Source organism: Polyodon spathula, chromosome 9, assembly GCF_017654505.1.
Source record: "Polyodon spathula isolate WHYD16114869_AA chromosome 9, ASM1765450v1, whole genome shotgun sequence".
Lineage (NCBI taxonomy): Eukaryota > Metazoa > Chordata > Actinopteri > Acipenseriformes > Polyodontidae > Polyodon > Polyodon spathula.
This window is the reverse complement of record NC_054542.1, coordinates 45,266,380-45,285,895: the sequence shown is the minus strand read 5'-3', so window position 1 is coordinate 45,285,895 and position 19,516 is coordinate 45,266,380. Positions and strand designations below refer to the sequence as shown.

Here is a 19,516-nt window from a genome sequence, read left to right as displayed (position 1 = left end):
CAAGTTTTTACAAAGGAAGATACTGACAACATGCCCCACATGTCATCCAGTTCCTATCCAGTTTTAAATAACTTTAGCATAACTGAGGCAGAAGTGTTAAAGGGACTAGGAGCTCTTAAAATAAACAAATCCCCTGGGCCGGATGAGATCCTCCCAGTAGTACTCAAAGAAATGAAAGAAGTAATTTACAAACCGCTAACCAAGATCATGCAGCAGTCTCTTGACACAGGGGTGGTACCGACAGACTGGAAAATTGCAAACGTAATACCGATCCACAAAAAGGGAAACAAAACTGAACCAGGTAACTACAGACCAGTAAGCCTGACTTCTATTATATGCAAACTTATGGAAACTATAATAAGATCCAAAATGGAAAATTACCTATATGGTAACAGGGTACTGGGAGACAGTCAACATGGTTTTAGGAAAGGGAGATCGTGCCTAACTAACTTGCTTGATTTTTTTGAGGATGCAACATCGATAATGGATAATTGCAAAGCATATGACATGGTTTATTTAGATTTCCAGAAAGCTTTTGACAAAGTCCCGCACAAAAGATTAATTCTCAAACTGAACGCAGTTGGGATTCAAGGAAACGCATGTACATGGATTAGGGAGTGGTTAACATGTAGAAAACAGAAAGTACTGATTAGAGGAAAAACCTCAGAATGGAGTGTGGTAACCAGCGGTGTACCACAGGGATCAGTATTAGGTCCTCTGCTATTCCTAATCTACATTAATGATTTAGATTCTGGTATAGTAAGCAAACTTGTTAAATTTGCAGACGACACAAAAGTAGGAGGAGTGGCAAACACTGTTGCAGCAGCAAAGGTCATTCAAAATGATCTAGACAAGATTCAGAACTGGGCAGACACATGGCAAATGAAATTTAATAGAGAAAAGTGTAAGGTACTGCACGCAGGAAATAAAAATGTACATTATAAATATCATATGGGAGATATTGAAATTGGAGAAGGAATCTATGAAAAAGACCTAGGAGTTTTTGTTGACTCAGAAATGTCTTCATCTAGACAATGTGGGGAAGCTATAAAAAAGGCTAACAAGATGCTCGGATACATTGTGAAAAGTGTTGAATTTAAATCAAGGGAAGTAATGTTAAAACTGTACAATGCACTAGTAAGACCTCATCTTGAATATTGTGTACAGTTCTGGTCACCTCGCTATAAAAAAGATATTGCTGCTCTAGAAAGAGTGCAAAGAAGAGCGACCAGAATTATTCCGGGCTTAAAAGGCATGTCATATGCAGACAGGCTAAAAGAATTGAATCTGTTCAGTCTTGAACAAAGAAGACTACGTGGCGACCTAATTCAAGCATTCAAAATTCTAAAAGGTATTGACAGTGTCGACCCAAGGGACTTTTTCAGCCTGAAAAAAGAAACAAGGACCAGGGGTCACAAATGGAGTTTAGAAAAAGGGGCATTCAGAACAGAAAATAGGAGACACTTTTTTACACAGAGAATTGTGAGGGTCTGGAATCAACTCCCCAGTAATGTTGTTGAAGCTGACACCCTGGGATCCTTCAAGAAGCTGCTTGATGAGATTTTGGGATCAATAAGCTACTAACAACCAAACGAGCAAGATGGGCCGAATGGCCTCCTCTCGTTTGTAAACTTTCTTATGTTCTTATGTTCTTATAACTGTGATATAGCTTTAAATCCTGTGAACAAGGCGTGACATTGCCCAACTGTAGAAGGCGTATTTGTTTTTTTAAATGGGAAAGGGTTGAAGTCAGCATGAATTGAGTAACCATTTCCAGTGTTTTTCCGGTTTATCTGTTATAACCAAAAAACAGAAGCCCTAATTATAAGGGATTTAAAATGCTGACTAGCTAAACAAGTATCTTGTGGGCTCCACCTTTTGTAATATTGGTTCAATTTGTAGCTATTTGCAGGTCCTTGGCAACTCTTATGTTTGGAACAACAACTGTCATGACCTTTTAAGCCCTAGTTTTGTAAACAAAAAAATGGTTTATGAACTTTTAAATTGATGATAAAAAAAAAAAAAAATGATATAATGGAACATATAATTTTTTCTTTGGGGGAAAAGATACCCAAAATGTAAATAGTTCAGGTTTATCAAGCATAGCACCCAGAATAATAATAATAATAATAATAATAATAATAATAATAATAATAATAATAATAATAATAATAATAATAAATTAGTTTTTAAATACTGCCTTTCATAGTGGGCCACCATCACATAGCACTTTACCAAGGTAGGCTGCAAACTGTGCATTATGTGCAGAGTCACTTAGAATAGGACACTGATTTAACATCTCATCTGCAGGATGGAGCACAAGGAGGTTAAGTCACACAGTGGCCCGTGGTCAGTCAGTGGTAGAGGTGGGATTTGTACCGGTGACCTTCTGGTTACAAGCCCTGGACTTTAACCACTGGACCACACTGCCATTACTTCAAACCAACAACAATTATATTGGAATTGATAGTTCTGTAGTGTAAACTGTAGAGGGGTTGACTGTAAATAATTGGGGCCACTAGGTGGTGCTGTAATGTCTACTGTATATAGTGAGCTTTATAGAAACAGCTCTTACTGAACCATTAGAGGAAAATCCACAGGTGTTCAGGGTGTAAAGCTTTTGCTGCTTCTTGTCTTTTCATGTTTTATTTCTTTTACTGAATTTGTTTCATACTTTCAAAATTAACCATTTCAGCCTATTTAAAGCATGGCCATCAGTAACGTTGGTTTCCAGGTATAAATGTTTTATTTCCTTTAGAAGTGTGTCATTGCATTTACGGTCTGTTTATGTGGGTTTAGTATTGACATCTTTGAAATAAGTAATAATATAGAGTAAACCTGTTTCCAGTTATTGTTTATCAGTAAAGCCCCGTGTTTTTCGCATATACCAAATAGCACAAAATAAAAAGAAGTGCAACATATTATAAAACGAAATGCAAATATAAAACGAAAAATCATTATAAAGCAAACATAGAATGGCATTTTTAAATTGGGAGGTTTATACAAAAAATAATTTAAATATATACTTGCAATCAAAGTTGTCAAGGCTCAGCCGTTACCATAGACACGGTCTGAAGGGAAACGGAAGCTCTGACTAGCGCTTGAGCAGATGTTGACTTTGGAGCGAGTTTTGTAGTAATTTAAATTTTGATGGAAGAGAAGAGGTGTTTGTTTCTAAAATGCCTAAACCGCACACAACAATTAAACCATGCTGTAAAGGGGATGTAAGCGGTTTATGGTGACAAAATAGTGATATGCAGATTTTAACTGTCCGCTGGAACGGGAGTCAAAAGATACCATAGTTAAGCATCAGCTGTTTATTCCTTTTGGAGAAAAAATTGTTTGTTTGCTTATATTTTGTATTAGTATGCTAATTCTTTGTATTTCAAGTGGTGCAAACATTACACTGGAGCAAATGTTGTTGTCTGTGTTTTGTTTTTTTTTGTTGTTTTAATGTGCAATAATCAATCATTTTGATTTTTTTTTTTTTTTTTTTTTTATCATATTGTATTTTTATAGAGGGCATGGCCAGTATTTACTGTAAATAGGCAGTCAATAAAAAAGAGTGGGGGACTGTAGGTTACCGTTAGCGCAGCTAATGAGAAATTATGGTAATAAAATTGTTTTTCTGTGTGAGGTCTATTTGTCAAAATGTTAAAAAAAAAAATAGTCTAGTTAAAACATGATGTACAGTTGTAGTCAGAAATGTACATACCCCAATGGAAACAACATCTCGAACAAATAATTTTATGAAAAATCTTTTGTAGCAAAAGTTTTGCTTTTGTGGATGAGGAAATGTTAGAAGAAACAGAGGTCTTAAATTGTTTATTTCAACTTTTTTTTTTTTTTTTTTTTTTTTTTGCAGAACTACAAAAATGCAAATTATTAGTATTCATTCCCTTTTATGCTACGATGGTATTGTCTACAAGGTCCTAGAAATTTCAATATGATAATGCATTGAAATATTTTACAAAAAAATCCCAAATGGGACTTTTCTTTTTAGATTTAGACATGTCGTTCATACACGTGTTATTACAGTCTTTACTACCGCATTAGAGGAAATAGAGCAAATGTAAAAAGGCAAAATTACTGTAAGTTACAGATGTAAAAAAAGACGTAATATATGAAAGCAAATTATTTTTTGTCAAGTGGGGTTTAACGTATACTAATTTTTTTAAACAAATATTATGTTTAAAAAAATCATAATAAGTAGAAAACAATTATTGTTATTATTGTTTATTATTATTATTATTATTATTATTATTATTTATTATTATTATTATTATTATTATTATTATAGTTATGCTAGTATTTTTATATTCAGTATGAGAAGAACCCAACACAACTGCACAATACTTTGTACATATTTGTACAGAAATACTGAATAATTGATTTTTTTTTTTCTGTGCATAATTCTCTGGGTGTATTGTCTGAGGTAATATTGTTCTTGCCGTTCACAAGCTAATCTAAGACTGTGATGAAAAAATGAGACTTGTGTTATATAGATCCACGAAAGAGTATGTTTAGCACTAGGTCTGTTTATGATTGTTTTTTAAACAACTGTAGGATTAAAACATGTTTAAATGTTAACCTTGTAAATAAGAAATTGAACATCACGTACAAACATATGCTGGTATGTGTAAAACAGATTGCCCTTTGGAGCAGGAGTGCCCTACCATGTTGTTGAAAGTTTCTGACCATTTTGGAAATGGACTGGAAACATAACCACCATGTGGATGGTTTTATATGTGGTGGAGGGGGCGTCCTGATACATGTATTCCACATATGCAGAAACAAAAAAGCTATGGTTCATTTGCAGGTGAAATGAAATCTGTGCAGTGAAGTTGGTTTCACATTGCATTTGAGTTTGTGAGATGACAGTGATGTGCGGATGTTACCAGTTTCCGTATAGCAACAAGGTGTGTGGTCTGTTTTTGTCAGCTAGCAAAGTAGCATGTAGGACCTGTTAGTTAATTGTAGAAAAACAGAACATCTGAGGTGTATTTGTGTTGCCTGTTAAACATGTTGGAGTTAAAATATTGGCATAATGTGGGCCATGTTGAAAAGACATTCACCACTGTGATAAGTTTGCACAATTTGTTCATAAAACAAATGAAGTGATCTAGTTATCGGTTAGGTATTGCTATGCAGGTTTTAATTGCATTGTTCAAAGTCTATATGGAATTGCTATGTTGTATGTAGTCTTTGCAATAATAAATCATTAAACATATTTTACAGTTATTATGGAAATCACTAAATAGAATCACTGATTTATGCATTTGTAATAGAATTGCATTATTTTTCTATTCAACCAATACAAAAACACTACTTTAATGAGTCGGACTGCTTATGTGATCAAATTGAAAGTATGCAGACATAATAACACAGTAAGAGTCTAAATTTGTAAAATGAATAAATAACGCAACCCCCCCCCCCCATATATATATTGTTTTCACTAGACACTTGCTGTCCTGTATTTTCAGAAGCTACAATAAAAACAAAACACGTGAGCTTGAAACCACAAGGTATCCAGCGCTGGCGAGCTCCCATTTAATGTGGAGATCTTCTATATCAGGGCTTCTCAAACACGGTCCCAGAAACCCCGTGTCTGCTGTTTTTCATTCCAACCGAGCTCTCAATTACTTAACTAGACCCTTAATTGAACGGATCATTTGCTTAATTAGACATTTGTACTTGTTTTCAGCTTTTGAACAGTTGTATATTTCAAGTTAGTTGTAACATTTGATAAGTAACTTGGACTGCAACTGTTAAGAGCTGAAACCAAGTAAAAATGTCTAATTAAGCAAATTATTAGTTTAATTAAGGGTCTAGTTTAGTAATTGAGCGATAAGTTGGAATGAAAACCAGCAAACACAGGGGGTCCCCAGGACTGAGTTTGAGAAGCCCAGCTTCATATGCTAGAATAAAATCAGAACAAGTTTAACAAAAAAACTCTTGCACAGGAAACGTATCAAATTAAGCGTGTTCATACTCTAAAGGTGACTTTCCATGCCATGATGCAGTCTTATGTTATAAATGGTTAGGCACTGTCCTCTTTGTTAGTAGCATTATGAAAATAAATGGTATGTATTTTTTTTTTTTTTTCCAGATCAAATTCTATGAAGTAGTCCATCTATTAAGAGCAGAGGTGGGTGAACTGCAGGCAAAAAAAAAAAAAAAACAGCTTATCAGAGGACCTTGGCATCCATAGAAGTGAGCGAAAGTCATTAATGGAGGTTTATACATAACTAAAAGCATGCGTGTTTTTATACCTTGTTGAGTAGAGTGTTTAATTTTCTAACACTAGCTAAAACCTCTCTGGAATGACATTCTTCGCAGGTGTGAAATTCACATTATTTTTGTCGTGTGTGGCAGAATATCATTGTCAAGACACTGTATGTAACTTTCCTTCACTGTGCCCTAGGGATCCATCCTTTTTGTTCACCCAAAAAAAGAAATCCAGTTACTCGTAAACTTCTTGCATTCTACCTCTAGAGCTTCGATGAAGAGAGAAGAATACGGTCAGAGCTAGAAGTTAGATTTAGCTGATACATTCTTCTGACAGTTGCAATGCTATATGTATTTGTTTTTAATATCATGCCTGTACAGTGTTCTTTAGATTTCCTTTATAACAACTGTTTAACTGGTATTGATTTCCAAAAGAGACTCTCTTGAGCAAGATATTTCAGACCTTAGAAAACACTTTGAAATACTTGAAGTGACACACAAAGCACAAACAAAGGAAAGGAATGACTTCAGCAAAGAGGTACATTTCAGACTTTTTCTACCATTATAAAAACAATCCCCACATCTGTTAAATAACAAATGTGCACAAATAATTAGTGAAACATTCTGACTATTTTTTCTGGAATTAATGGAAAATTAGATGATATTAAATAATTTCATTTGAAGCTTTAGTTTATAGTTTGATTTTGGCACCGCACATAAATGGAAAGGCACAATTCTGTACTACTATTAAAATGTAATACCCCTTGACACTAACAAAATGTGAGAATGAATTTCTTTGATACTGTATTGTGTTATACAGGTGGTTACCCTCCAGCAGTCAGTCACTCTATTACAGAAGGATAAAGAGTATTTAAATCGTTAAAATCTGGAGCTCAATGTGCAATGTGCCCATGAAGATGATCGTTTGGAGAAGCTTCAGATTCATCTTGAAGAAGCAAAGAAAGCCCGGGAAGAAACATGAAAAATATGTGGCATCAAGGTGAGCACTTCCATTTGTGGATAGTATTTGTTTGTTTAATCTGTACGTTCCATTGCATGTCATAGAATTCTTCCAATCCTAGCAGTAGACGGTGAAACTTTTTTTTAAATGTGCTTCAGATCCAGGAAAACCTCTTTTTATGGGATCATGTCTGTGCACCTTCATGATGGTAACAAAGCATTTGAGTGAAGCTCCTCACACACCAGCAGCCCTGAACAGACTGGCTGCTTTCTTTAAATACCCTGCACCTGGCTCTGATTTACAATGACAGCCAGGTGCAGGGGATAATTAACAATTAAACAACTTAACAACAGAACTGACTTTAAACCAAAAGTACGTTTCCACCTGTTTTAGACAGGGAGGAATCTATCCCTCTCCCTGCTACTTTACAATATATATACACACACACAGTACCAGTCAAAAGTTTGAGTATACTTGCTGGAAACTAGGTTTTTTTCATAATTGACAATGTTTTACGTCATATACGTTTCTGTAAATACTTGGAAATGAAAACACATGTTACAGTATACAAAACAAAACATAAGGAGTATCAAAGCAATGTTCAAGAAAATTGAAAATTGTCCTAAATCTTGGATTTCTCAAAATAACCACCTTTTGCCTTAATAACAGCCTCACAAACACGAGGCATTCGGTTAACAAGTTTCAGCAGGAAATCACCCAACATGACTTCACAGCTCTTCTGCAGCAATTCCCAGAGATGTAGGGCGCTTGTGGGTAGCTTTGCTTTGACTTCTGTCCAGTTTGTCCCATACAAGTTCTGGGGGATTGAGGTCTGTAGACTGAGCAGGCCAGGTGATTAGATTGAGTTGTCCTTCACTTTCCTTCTTCGCCAGATAGTTTCGGGTCAGTATCTTGCTGAAGAATGAAGGACTGCCCAACTAGCCATAATCCTGATGGAATGACATGCCTCTGAAGTATGTTATGATAGCCATGCTGGTTGAGCCTGCCATGGACTTGGTAAAGATCACCAACTCTCTCACCAGCAAAGCAACCCCAGACCATGACACTGCCTCCTCCATGCTTGACCGTGGGAACCACACATGCAGAACTCATGTGCTCACCCTCTCTGCGTCTTACAAATACTCGGATGTTGGACCCAAATATTTCAGATTTTGACTCATTGGTCCATAAGACTGACTTTCACTCCTCAAACATCCAGTTTCTGTGTTTTTTGGCCCAGGCAAGTCTCTTCCTCTTATTCTGCACTCTTAACAATGGTTTCTTTGCAGCAGTTCTTCCAGTTAGGCCAGCTTTACGCATTCTCCTCTGAACAGTTGATGCTGAAACATCTGTACTTCTAGTAGCATTTAGCTGAGCTTGTATTTTGGGGCAGTTAATGTCCGGTTTTGCAGACTTGTGACTCGAATTAATTTGTTCTCTGATTCTGAGGTCACCCTTGGCCTGTCTGACCTTGTTCGGTCCTCATGAGTGCCAGTTTCTTCAAATCGTTTGATGGCCCTGGCCACAGCAGTTACAGACACTTGCAAAGTTCTTGTGATTTGTCTTAAAGATTGGCCTTCATTTCTTAAAGTAATTACACGTACACGTATTCTGCTTACCCTCAAAAACAAACTCTCCTTTCCACTTTTAAAGTTCTCCGATCTCTCACCGTTTCGTCTCTCTCTTCAATCAACTCCTACTATCACCCACCCTGAAACACACACACTCACACCCTTTTAAACATAATTAATTGGCTTATTGAATCAACCTGGTGTTTGTTACAACTCTAGTAACCTTTACTGGGTCCTAATACCCCCCCATGTATGGTCTCTACTAAATTAGACCTACTTACTGATACAGATTTAATTATTTTAACTCATTTATTTATCACACCATTATCATTTAGTAGTTAATCAATTTTCCCATCTTTAGTTTTAACCACAAGAACATTATATTATTTAATTTCTTTGTTTACTCTCCAGTTAGTTTATGTTGTCTTCACATTTTAGTTTCCTTTGAACCTAACCGTACAACCTTTAGGCAGATGGAGTGTACATTCCTTACAGCCACGGCCTCCCAGCTGACCAATATTGTTCTGGAATGTACACTCCATCACAATATATATATATATATATATATATATATATATATATATATATATATATATATATATATATATATATATATATATCATTCAGGACTCAATATGGAAAAAATGTGATGCTTGATATCTTAATGCTTGTACTGTTTAATTAAATATGCATTCATTCAGTGTAATGGGACGAGTTAAGAACTAGTTTGGCAGAAGATGCCACCCTGTTTTGTTTTTTAGAAGTTTAAGAAGGAACTAATTGAGTGTGGTGTAAACTATTGTTAATATAGGTCTATGTGGATTACTTTATATTTGAGTGTGGTGTATTTGAAAGGGAAATTGCACTGTAGCCCAGGCATTGTGGTCATATTGCAGTCAGCTTTCCTTCATTATACTAAATTGTTTTTATTTTTTTATTTGAGTTTGTGAGTTAGCTTTGAATATGTTATCATTTTTTGAAAAACTACTGCCTAAGAGCTTTATCTTTTCAAATGACTGCATAAAAATACTATTTTCCAAAAATACTGGGTTGTTTATAAACTTCTGTGTGATGTAATGTAGCAGTGCTGACTTTAATAAGGAGAAAAAGTCATTGCAGTATTTTTTTTAATTATTTGAAAGCTGGAAAAGATTTTAAAGAACAAAATTACATCAAATACTTAAATACAAATTTGAACTGCTAAAATTAAATTCATGCTAAGATAGAGCAGTGGACATGTTCTAGCCATTCTAGCCTTGTCAAAAGAAGCACATTTACAAACGTTAACCATAGTTAATACGTAGTGTGTAGGGTGTCTCATTATTATTATTATTATTATTATTATTATTATTATTATTATTATTATTATTATTATTATTATTAGTGACATTTATGTACAGCATATAACACGTACTGGCATTTTGACAAACCCTTAACTGTTATTGATTGGTTTCTCATATATGATTTTAAAATAGTGTGTTTCTTGATCATTTAAGACTGACTTCTGTTAAGAAAAGCACAATTCTGAAGTTTTAATTTAAATGTATTACTTTAGTTGATTTACTTAACACCTGGTAGATATAATAAAGCCATTTTTATTTGAAACAGTGTACTTTTTTTTTTTTCCCCAGTATACATTTGCATATTTTATATGTGCCAGTACAATAATTCTCCTTAACCAATTGCAGTGTTGCTGTTTTTATATTGTTCTGTTTGTTATGCAAATGCTGACACCTATATTCATTTTAAATAAAGACTATTTTATTATGCTTCATTAACCAATAGCGTGACGCAATAAACACTACAGATTAAAAAAAAAAAAAAAGGAAGATTAATTTTTTTCTCTGGTGGGATGATAGCCATATATTCGTATAAAAAGGGACTGACATGTTTGGGCCATAATGAGACTGAAACCTGTATTTAATAGGGGATCCGATCTGTCAATGTTTCAGACTCTGTTTTTTCAAGCTGTAATTTCAGACTAATGCACATCTGTCACAAAGACGGTCGGAGTGGGGGGACGTCCGACCAGAAACAGGAAAATAAACAAAGAGAGAGGTGGAGTTTGGTGGAGCTGAGCGAATGGCTTCGCTCAGCATTTAATGAGTGAACAGAACAGATAGAAAATAAACGGTGGTAACAAACAAAAACACAAGTATACGGCACATTCGCCAAAACAAAAGAGATAAACAAAACGGACTATCACTAAACAAAACACGGTGAGCTTCTTTAATGATTATTATTTTATTATTTATTCTCATTACCTCTGTCTCCAATCCCATTCTCCACTCACCTAATACACAAACCCCGAGTGGGTAAAAACATGCAGCTTTTATGCAGCTGTGCCAAGACTCGATTGCTATCAATCATTCAGTTGGAGTCTCGTGACACGCACGTGAGTTAATAAAGAGCAATTCCCCGTGCTCACATAGTATTACTTTTTACCTACACGTGAAGTGCTGTGCAATCCTTGTGCCTAAATATAAATATACATTTTAAACACTCGTGTTACACAGACCCGTTTATATCCCATGTACCAATGACTATACACCAACATTAACACATAACAGATAATACAAAATATACACAGGGGTGGGCACTTTGCCATATACACCCCCACCCCCCACCCCCCCATGCAAAACACACCTGGCCTCAATGGCCACCTCCCCCCTTAAAATCCCACAAGTCTCGCTGAAAGTCCTGGGCCAAGAACAGGGACTTTAAAGGGTTGATGGGCGGCAATGTTGCCAGTAGCCAGGCTGCTACTGTTAGTATAAAAATATTTTGAATTAAGTTTTTGTACTTAGTAGCCAAGATATAAAAGGAGTGCAAACCAATCCATTTACAACTGCTGCAGCGGGACGGTAACTAGCATTAAATCTAGAAAGAAATGTAAGTGCTACAGCTAGTTCCGTTAAATTCACAGTTGTATTTATTATACTATAACAGTGTCTCAACTATTTTATACTCCAATGTTATTTATATTGGTCCTGTATAATGTGGAAGATGCGCAAGACAGATTGAAAGGAAATGGTCAAATTTCTTTGCACCGTGCCTCATAATACTTATAGGGGTGTGATTACCTCATGTTAATCGCACCCCTGTCATGTCTTAATGCTTAACTGTATCCCCTCCACCTCCGTCACAGAGGAATGTTACCAAATTTTTATATCTAGTTTTATAAAAGAGAATTGTTTTTTTTTGTTTGGTTTTTTTTGGTTAAGAATAAGATGATGGTATGTTTTTAGACAAGCATTAACTATCCTGTAGAAACTGCTTACCGATTTGTAATCTTGCTATTGTTTCCTTAACTAAACAAAGTGAAGGGGATTAAGTAAAGTAAAATAAAAAGCAAACGGAGGATTATGACTTCTCAAACGTGTGTAATAAAATCCACAGTAACCCAGACACTTTGGTTCTGATTTTCAAAGCTTTGTACTCTTACGTTGAGTAAATATCTGTTAATAATGCTCCGGAACTGCATATTTACCTAAACAAAATAACTTGGCGAAAAAGAACATTTCATTTAAGTTAGCGTGCAAAAGCAAAGTAGATTTAAACTTTTGAAATCAATCAAATCTGTAAATCTACTCAAATCCACTTGCCAAGTTTTGAAAATCAGACACCATAATGTATAATGGGCAAGATTCAAGTACTGATCATTTAAATGTGAATATTATGTAATTCAGTAGACATACATACATATGCAGATATATACCAAAACTTTGGGAAGTTGTCTCTTCTGAGCAAAAACTATTTTGGGAAAAAATCTATTGGGAAGCTGGTGTGTTTACACATAATCACTGCATTAAGTGAGGAGGTCAAATATATATATATATATATATATATATATATATTATATATATATATATATATATAGATAGATATAGATATAGATATATAGATAGATAGATAGATAGATAGATAGATATAATTAGATTACCTAATAAAAAGCTTCTGAAAATTGTTCCAAATGTTTTTAAGATGTCTAAAAAATGTTGACATTTTCTCACGTTCTTTCATAAGCTTATGAAAATAATAATGTATCCTTATGCTTACACTCCCTTGTTCTTTTGGCAGCCAGTGTAAAACTGAAAAGGGTAAAATCAAGACAACTATCTCCCTTGTCACATTTCTATAATAAATTAAAATAAAAAAACAAAGGCCTACCTTGGGGAGCACCTCCCACCATACTCTGGTGTGGCTAATATAATTGAAATTGTTGCAGCAAAGAATGTCGTTTTGACAGAACTGTTTTTTCAAGTAAACGGCTGGACTTGTTTAAGAAGTGATTTGCTTTGCTGCTCCCCAGAAATCAGCTTTGCAATGACTGAAACAGCATCAGCCTTCCAACCTTGAAAAACATTGTAAATGCACTGCAAAGAACGTGGGTAACATAACTTTCTACATGTTAGTGAAATATTAGTCAAGTCAATTCCCAGGGGTTTGTCTTGGCAGCCTTGACACACAAGGATTCAATATAAAAAAGTGGTTTTCTTTGCTATCTCTACATATTGTTGTTGAATGGGTAACAGTCTTGATCTCTTCTGCATGCAGAGAGTAATGGGGGTATGTGTAAGGCATTAAGCTGGGTCCACTTGGTTTTGGGGCTTAAGCTGAAACTGTACCTGATCACATCATTAAAGTTTCATTTTACCCTTACAGCAATAGGTCCTTATTCTCATCAATTTTATTAGATAACTTTTGTTTTACTACTCAAATTAAATTTAGAGCTTGTAGCAGAACAGGGATGGGATTAAATCTGTCCCTGCCTACAATCACAGGTGTGGCCATTCCCCAATTAGGTAATTGAGTTCTAATTAGGTGAGTTTATGAACTGTGTTGTGAACTGATTTGTTTGATGTAGTGAAGGTGATGCCCAGCATACATATTTTTTTCATGGCCCAAGCTGTTACCAGCAGAGACAGAAGCTGCAGTTCAAGCCCAAGCAGTGCTTCTCAAACTTTTTTGTTCACGGACCACCTGGATCTTTTTTTTTTTTTATCACAGAGTATCACACAATAAACTGTGTAGCTACATGAAAAATAAGCATGTAAAAAAGATCACTATGGTATTATCGCTGAGGCGACTCATCGATTTTACAAGAGACACAAAGATTTAACAAGCTAACAACTTACTGAAAAACAATTGTCTAGAAAATGTAAACAGAGTTACAATAATTCTATACTTCAGTGCGTAATTCAGCTGGTCAAGAGTGCTCAATTTTGTTATGATAGCCTCCGTGCTCCGTGATGTATAATACAATTGTCTGTTTAAAAAAAATAAAATAAAAAAAAAAAAAAATAATAATAATAATAGTAAATAATAATAATAATAATAATAATAATAATAATAATAATAATAAATAAAAACAGTTTTTTGTGTTATTTCTGTTTTTTAAGCAGGATAACACTCCAGGGCTTGTGTGTTGTGTTGCATTACCATACGGCTTTGTTCGTTATAAGCTTAGCTTCCTAGTAAAGAATACATTTTAGACACTCCGAAACTATATAAAGAGTTTAGACCTTTTTTTTAAACTTCTCCATGTATGCATTTTCTTCCTGCTTCTGTAGCTGAGTTTTCAGGATCTCAAATGTTGGGTTTGCAATGGAATCTATAAACTACTGTTTTTACCATAATTATGTAACCTTTTCACAGACTACCAGTGGTCTGCAGATTGAGAACCACTGCTCTAAAGCGCACATGTATTAACACAAAGAAAAAGGCACAAGGGCCAAAACAAAAGGATTAAACAAAACAATAATCTGTAGGCTGGACATTCACCTTCACTACATAAAACAAAACCATTTACAACACAGTTCACAAACTCATTTACTTCTTACCCAACAAACAAAGGATGTCTCCCCTTTTATACAGATGGCCATTCCCCAATTGGCACTCGGTTACCTTATTTGGAAATGGCCACACCTGTGATTGTTGCCAGGGACAGATTTAACTCCATCCCTACCAAACTTAACCCTATTTACACTGGCACAGAGCTATTGACTACAGTGAAGTTCTACAGGCGCTTAAAGATCTAGCGATACATCTGCAGATCCAGACGATCCCGATCCTTACTTTATGAAAGTTGCTGCTGATATTATAGCTGAACCTTTGTTCATATTTTTTTCATTTATTTTGACAAATGAAATACCTAAAATATGAATATCTGCATGTGTTACACCATTACTGAAGGGTGGTGGTGATTCTGTTTCCAATTTGTCTTTAGTTAATGTAAGGCTAAAGCACTACTTGAATTTTCCTAACTAGGTCTAATCATAAATTGAGCTAATCATGGTACAGTAACATCAATCCTAAAAGTTATGGATGATACTACCTTGGCCTGGATACAAATGAAGTATGTGCATGTGTGTTCATTGATCTTTCTTATGCTTTACACAGTGGGTCGAGAGCATCTGTTTCACAGAAGTGTGAATATCAGTATAGGTGAGAAGGCAGTTAGATGGTTAAAAAATGATTTTATAACTTGAAGCCAAAGTATAAAAGCAGATGGGTTAACTTCAGGAGAATAATAAAAAAAATAAGTTCCTCTATAATTGGACCAGTCTTGTTTACACAAAAATTTTACCCTGCATTGTTAATTTATAAACCTCACAGATAATCTCCTCGGACAATCATTTTCCAAGTAAAGAAATCATTAAAAAAAAAAAAAAAAAAAAAGACCACCTGGACTTTCTCATCTTGAAACGTTCACTCTAACAATGCCTTAGTCTAGAAGAGTCAAATACAATCCAGTACAAAAAAAAAAAACTTGTACTGCTGCGCTGAATAATAATGCTTATTGGCCCATTATGTTCTGTGTGATTAATCACACAAATTGCACTATATAAGGCATTGATCTAAAATTTACAAATATACTATTGCACAATTGTTGTAATTTAATTACAGGGTTGTACACAGCAACTAATCTAATCATTACCATTCTTACTGTCACAAAAGAAAATTACTATGGCATATAGTTTTCTTTGAGGTTGCAAAAACCTGTTCTACCAGTTAATCAAGTTCCTCTTAAGATTTGTTTATACTTGAGTGTTTATACTTGAGCACCGACCTAAGCTGGCTCTGGCCCCAAATGTGTGCATAGCCCCTGAACTTTATTGCATTCAGAACAGAAAATAGGAGGCACTTTTTTACACAGAGAATCTTGGGAGTTTGGAACCAACTGAAGCTGACATCCTGGGATCCTTCAAGAAGCTGCTTAGTGAGATTCTGGGATCAGTAAGCTACTAACAACCAAGTGAGCAAGATGGGCCGAATGGCCTCCTCTTGTTTGTAAACTTTCTTTTGAACTGTAATGCATGCCCGATAAGGTTATATCTACCACCCCTTGTGTGAAGACATTTGATGCAGTTTTGTACTTTTAAATGTGAGTACAATATCACAACTGGAATTTTAGTGTGTACGACCGGGACCTAAAAATTAAGGCTGGAAAATTGGGTAATCCCAATTTTTCTGAAAAAGTTTTGTGACAACTAGGCTTGTTTCACATTTATCCCACATAAATTGTGCACATTTCACATTCCAGCACAAATCTAAAAGTCTGTTTTATATTTTGGAATCCTCAGTCTCTCCGGGTTCTGTCACCGATATTTTTTGGTTCTGTATTCCGAGCAACAATCCCAACTTCCTGTTGCTGTTGTCTGTGCCTGTTTGATGCTAACAATCAGGGTCTTTCTCACCAATGTACATAGCGAACACAGAGCCGCCTCGATGCGTTCACAATGGAGCAAAATGCAGCCCAAAGCTATCTCGGAGCCCCCCTCTGGTCAGGCCACTTTTAGGATGGCTGCCTTTGTGTGTTTCATCCATTCAGTCGTATCCGACTCTTGGTGATCCGATGGATAAAGTTCCTCCAATGTTCTCGGTCATTGATGGCATTCTTTAGGTTTTGGAAACTCATGTTCGTATCGTTCTTGACCGCATCCAACTATCTTAATCTTGGTCTTCCTCTTTTCTGTTTTCCTTCCATCATTCCAAGCATAATCTTTTTTTTCCAGGGAGTCCTCTCTCCTCATTATGTGTCCGAAATATGCGAGCTTCAATTTGGTCATAAATGATTCCAGTAAACGTTCTGGCTTGATTTGGTCTAGAATTGATTGATTTGTTCTTCTGGCAATCCAGGGAATGCGCAAAAGCCGCCGCCAACACCAGAGTTCGAAGGAGTCATTTTTTCGATTATCATTTTTCTTGATTGTCCAACTTTTGCATCCATACGTCGCTACAGGAAAGACCATTGCCTTGACGATTCGTATTTTTGTTGTCAAAGAGGTGTCCTTGGACGGCTGCCTTTATGTGATAAAAAAAAAAAAAAAAAAAAAAAAGACTTAAACCACCTCAAAGCCAGCTTAAAAGTGGCTAGTGTAAACTGGGTATGGGATAGATTCAGCAGTCCTTTGCACTTCACATACTCATCTTGTTAATAAGGGTGTGTAAAAATAGAATATTATGTAACTGATAAAGTTCTAGTTAAGGCAAGCACCTGAGGTAACTGCTTATCTGATGGTACCAGTGCTGAGACAAGTTAATTGCAGTTTATCTGACATCTCTTTGCTTTGATGATGTGTCGTGTTGACTTAGAATGTTCTGATTTACAAGCGAGAAATATTGCCTGCATTGTTAAATGAAACCTGGACCAAACCATATTGTGCTCTGTGGAAAATTGGTTCACAGTAATTCTATTAAAAAAATAAATAAATAAAAAATAAAAAAAATATAATTGTATTGCCATTTTTCACATGAATTTAAAAAAACTGTAGAGAACTACAGTAGTAACTAGAAATAAAGCTACAATTGCTTTAATGAGGGTTGAAATGTATTTATTTTTGAGGGCGAGGCAGTTGGTTCAAAGTCAAGTTTGAAGTCAGATCATCTAAAAATGTAACACAGAATGAAAACAAATATCCTATGTTCACTTTCTGCAAAGAGAGAATACTGTAAAGTGCACTTGAAGCATGTTTCTTTGAAATTTGTGAAGTCTGTATACCTTATCTCTCAGATCTTTAAATAGCCCATGTTGGTTATTAATTGTAATGTGTATTTTGTTCATGACTTCTGTAAAGGAACTAAGCTGGCTCAACTGAATAAGCCTACCATTTATCCTGTCCTTAAAATGTCAGATTCTTCTAATGTTGAACAGTCTTGAGAAAAGCACCTATCTCTTTTAAAGTCTCTGTCATCTGAAACACCAGTCTTAGTGTAGACAGAAAGATTATTTCAATACAATGCCTGTAATTATTGGCAGTTCCTTTGTTCCTGAGGACTGCATGTTTAAAAAAAAAAAAAAAAAAAAAAAAAAAAGGTCCTCCTAAAACTGATTTTAAAAAGTGTAAAACACGCAACCCATCTGTTCCCATGATTGTACAATTGTTATGTCTTTATTTGCCTTTTAGTATCTAGACTTACCTGGATTTTGTATATAATACAACTGGCAATATATGTTTGAAAACATTTTTCTGGCTCCATCATTAAGCACTGTTTAATCCTTTTGGCACAAAGTTAAATTCCACTCCTTTCAATGCCGGATAGTTGTTGATAGTTCCTCAGGATGATTTTCTCAACAAGATGTGTGTGTTGTGTTGTTTTTTGGGGTTTTTTTTTGTGATCCCACCACTTTTATTTATTGTAATTATGTTACACTATACAGTATAATCTACATTTGTGTGATGTTGGAGCAAGCATGTTTTCAGTGTGGTTTGACTCTAGAGTAGTGTAGATTCCTTTGTATGTTTATACATATGCATGATCATCAGTTGTGAATTCAAATTATGAAGCCATTAGCTGAATGGTGAAAGACCAAATTCTGCATTTAATATATACAGTAGTACATAATTCTCCCAAAAATAATACTAGAAATGCACTGCCTTGCTGAAACACTACAAACGTGTGTTAGATATTTAAAAAGCGGGAAAAAATGTTCTAAAAATGCACCCCAGTATCTCTGTAGGGAGACTATATGTAGGCTTTTGAAGATATCCATTTTGTTCAATATTCTTCATTATATTTCTCATTGATCACATTTTTGCATTACCCAAAGTACAAGATTTGTATTCCTTCTAAGCATTGCAAGCCTTATTTGCTCATGTTGGTGGACAGTTGTGTTGCATTGCTATAGACGCATGCCTGAGATTCCAGCAGATCTTCACTACAGTTGTTAAACATACTCTGAGTTTTTATGCAAGGGAAAAAAGATTGCTAGCATTCACATAAGAGCTGGTTTGTGAGCCAAAAATGACAGATGCTGTGCTGCAGCTGAGATGTAAAGGGCGTTGATGAATCACTCGCTCGGCTCTATTCTTGGATAAAGAAGAAAATGAAGTAGCATTTTAAATTCTTCAACTATGGCTTGGTTTACATGCAAAAAAAGTCACTCTTGGATTTGGGTTTACATGTAGTTTTCTTTTAGGGAGAGAAATTCTCCTTCAAAGTTCAAATTTTAAAATATGTGAGGGTATATTTAAATGTTTGTCAGTGTTCCAGTTTGACTTGAGCAACCTCTTATATCGGGTAATTTTCTTAAACAGGGTTTTTAGGTTGTGTTGAAGAACTGCAAGTGCAGCCTGCCTCATTTGGCCATCAAAAGCTATACATTAAATACAAGCAAGGGAAACAAAACAAAAATCCAGACATAGTGTTATAATAGATAATTGTAAACCACGAATGTTCTGTAGGGTCCTGTTAAGAATCTAGAATATGGTATTGGAGCACCTTGCATGATGATTTTTAAATTTGTCATTTT

At 35.2% G+C, this 19,516-nt stretch overlaps 1 pseudogene; it reads left to right on the top strand.

The window, feature by feature from the left end:
• The window catches only part of LOC121321103, a 41,972-nt pseudogene that overhangs the window by 4,273 nt on the left and 18,183 nt on the right, over positions 1-19,516 (top strand).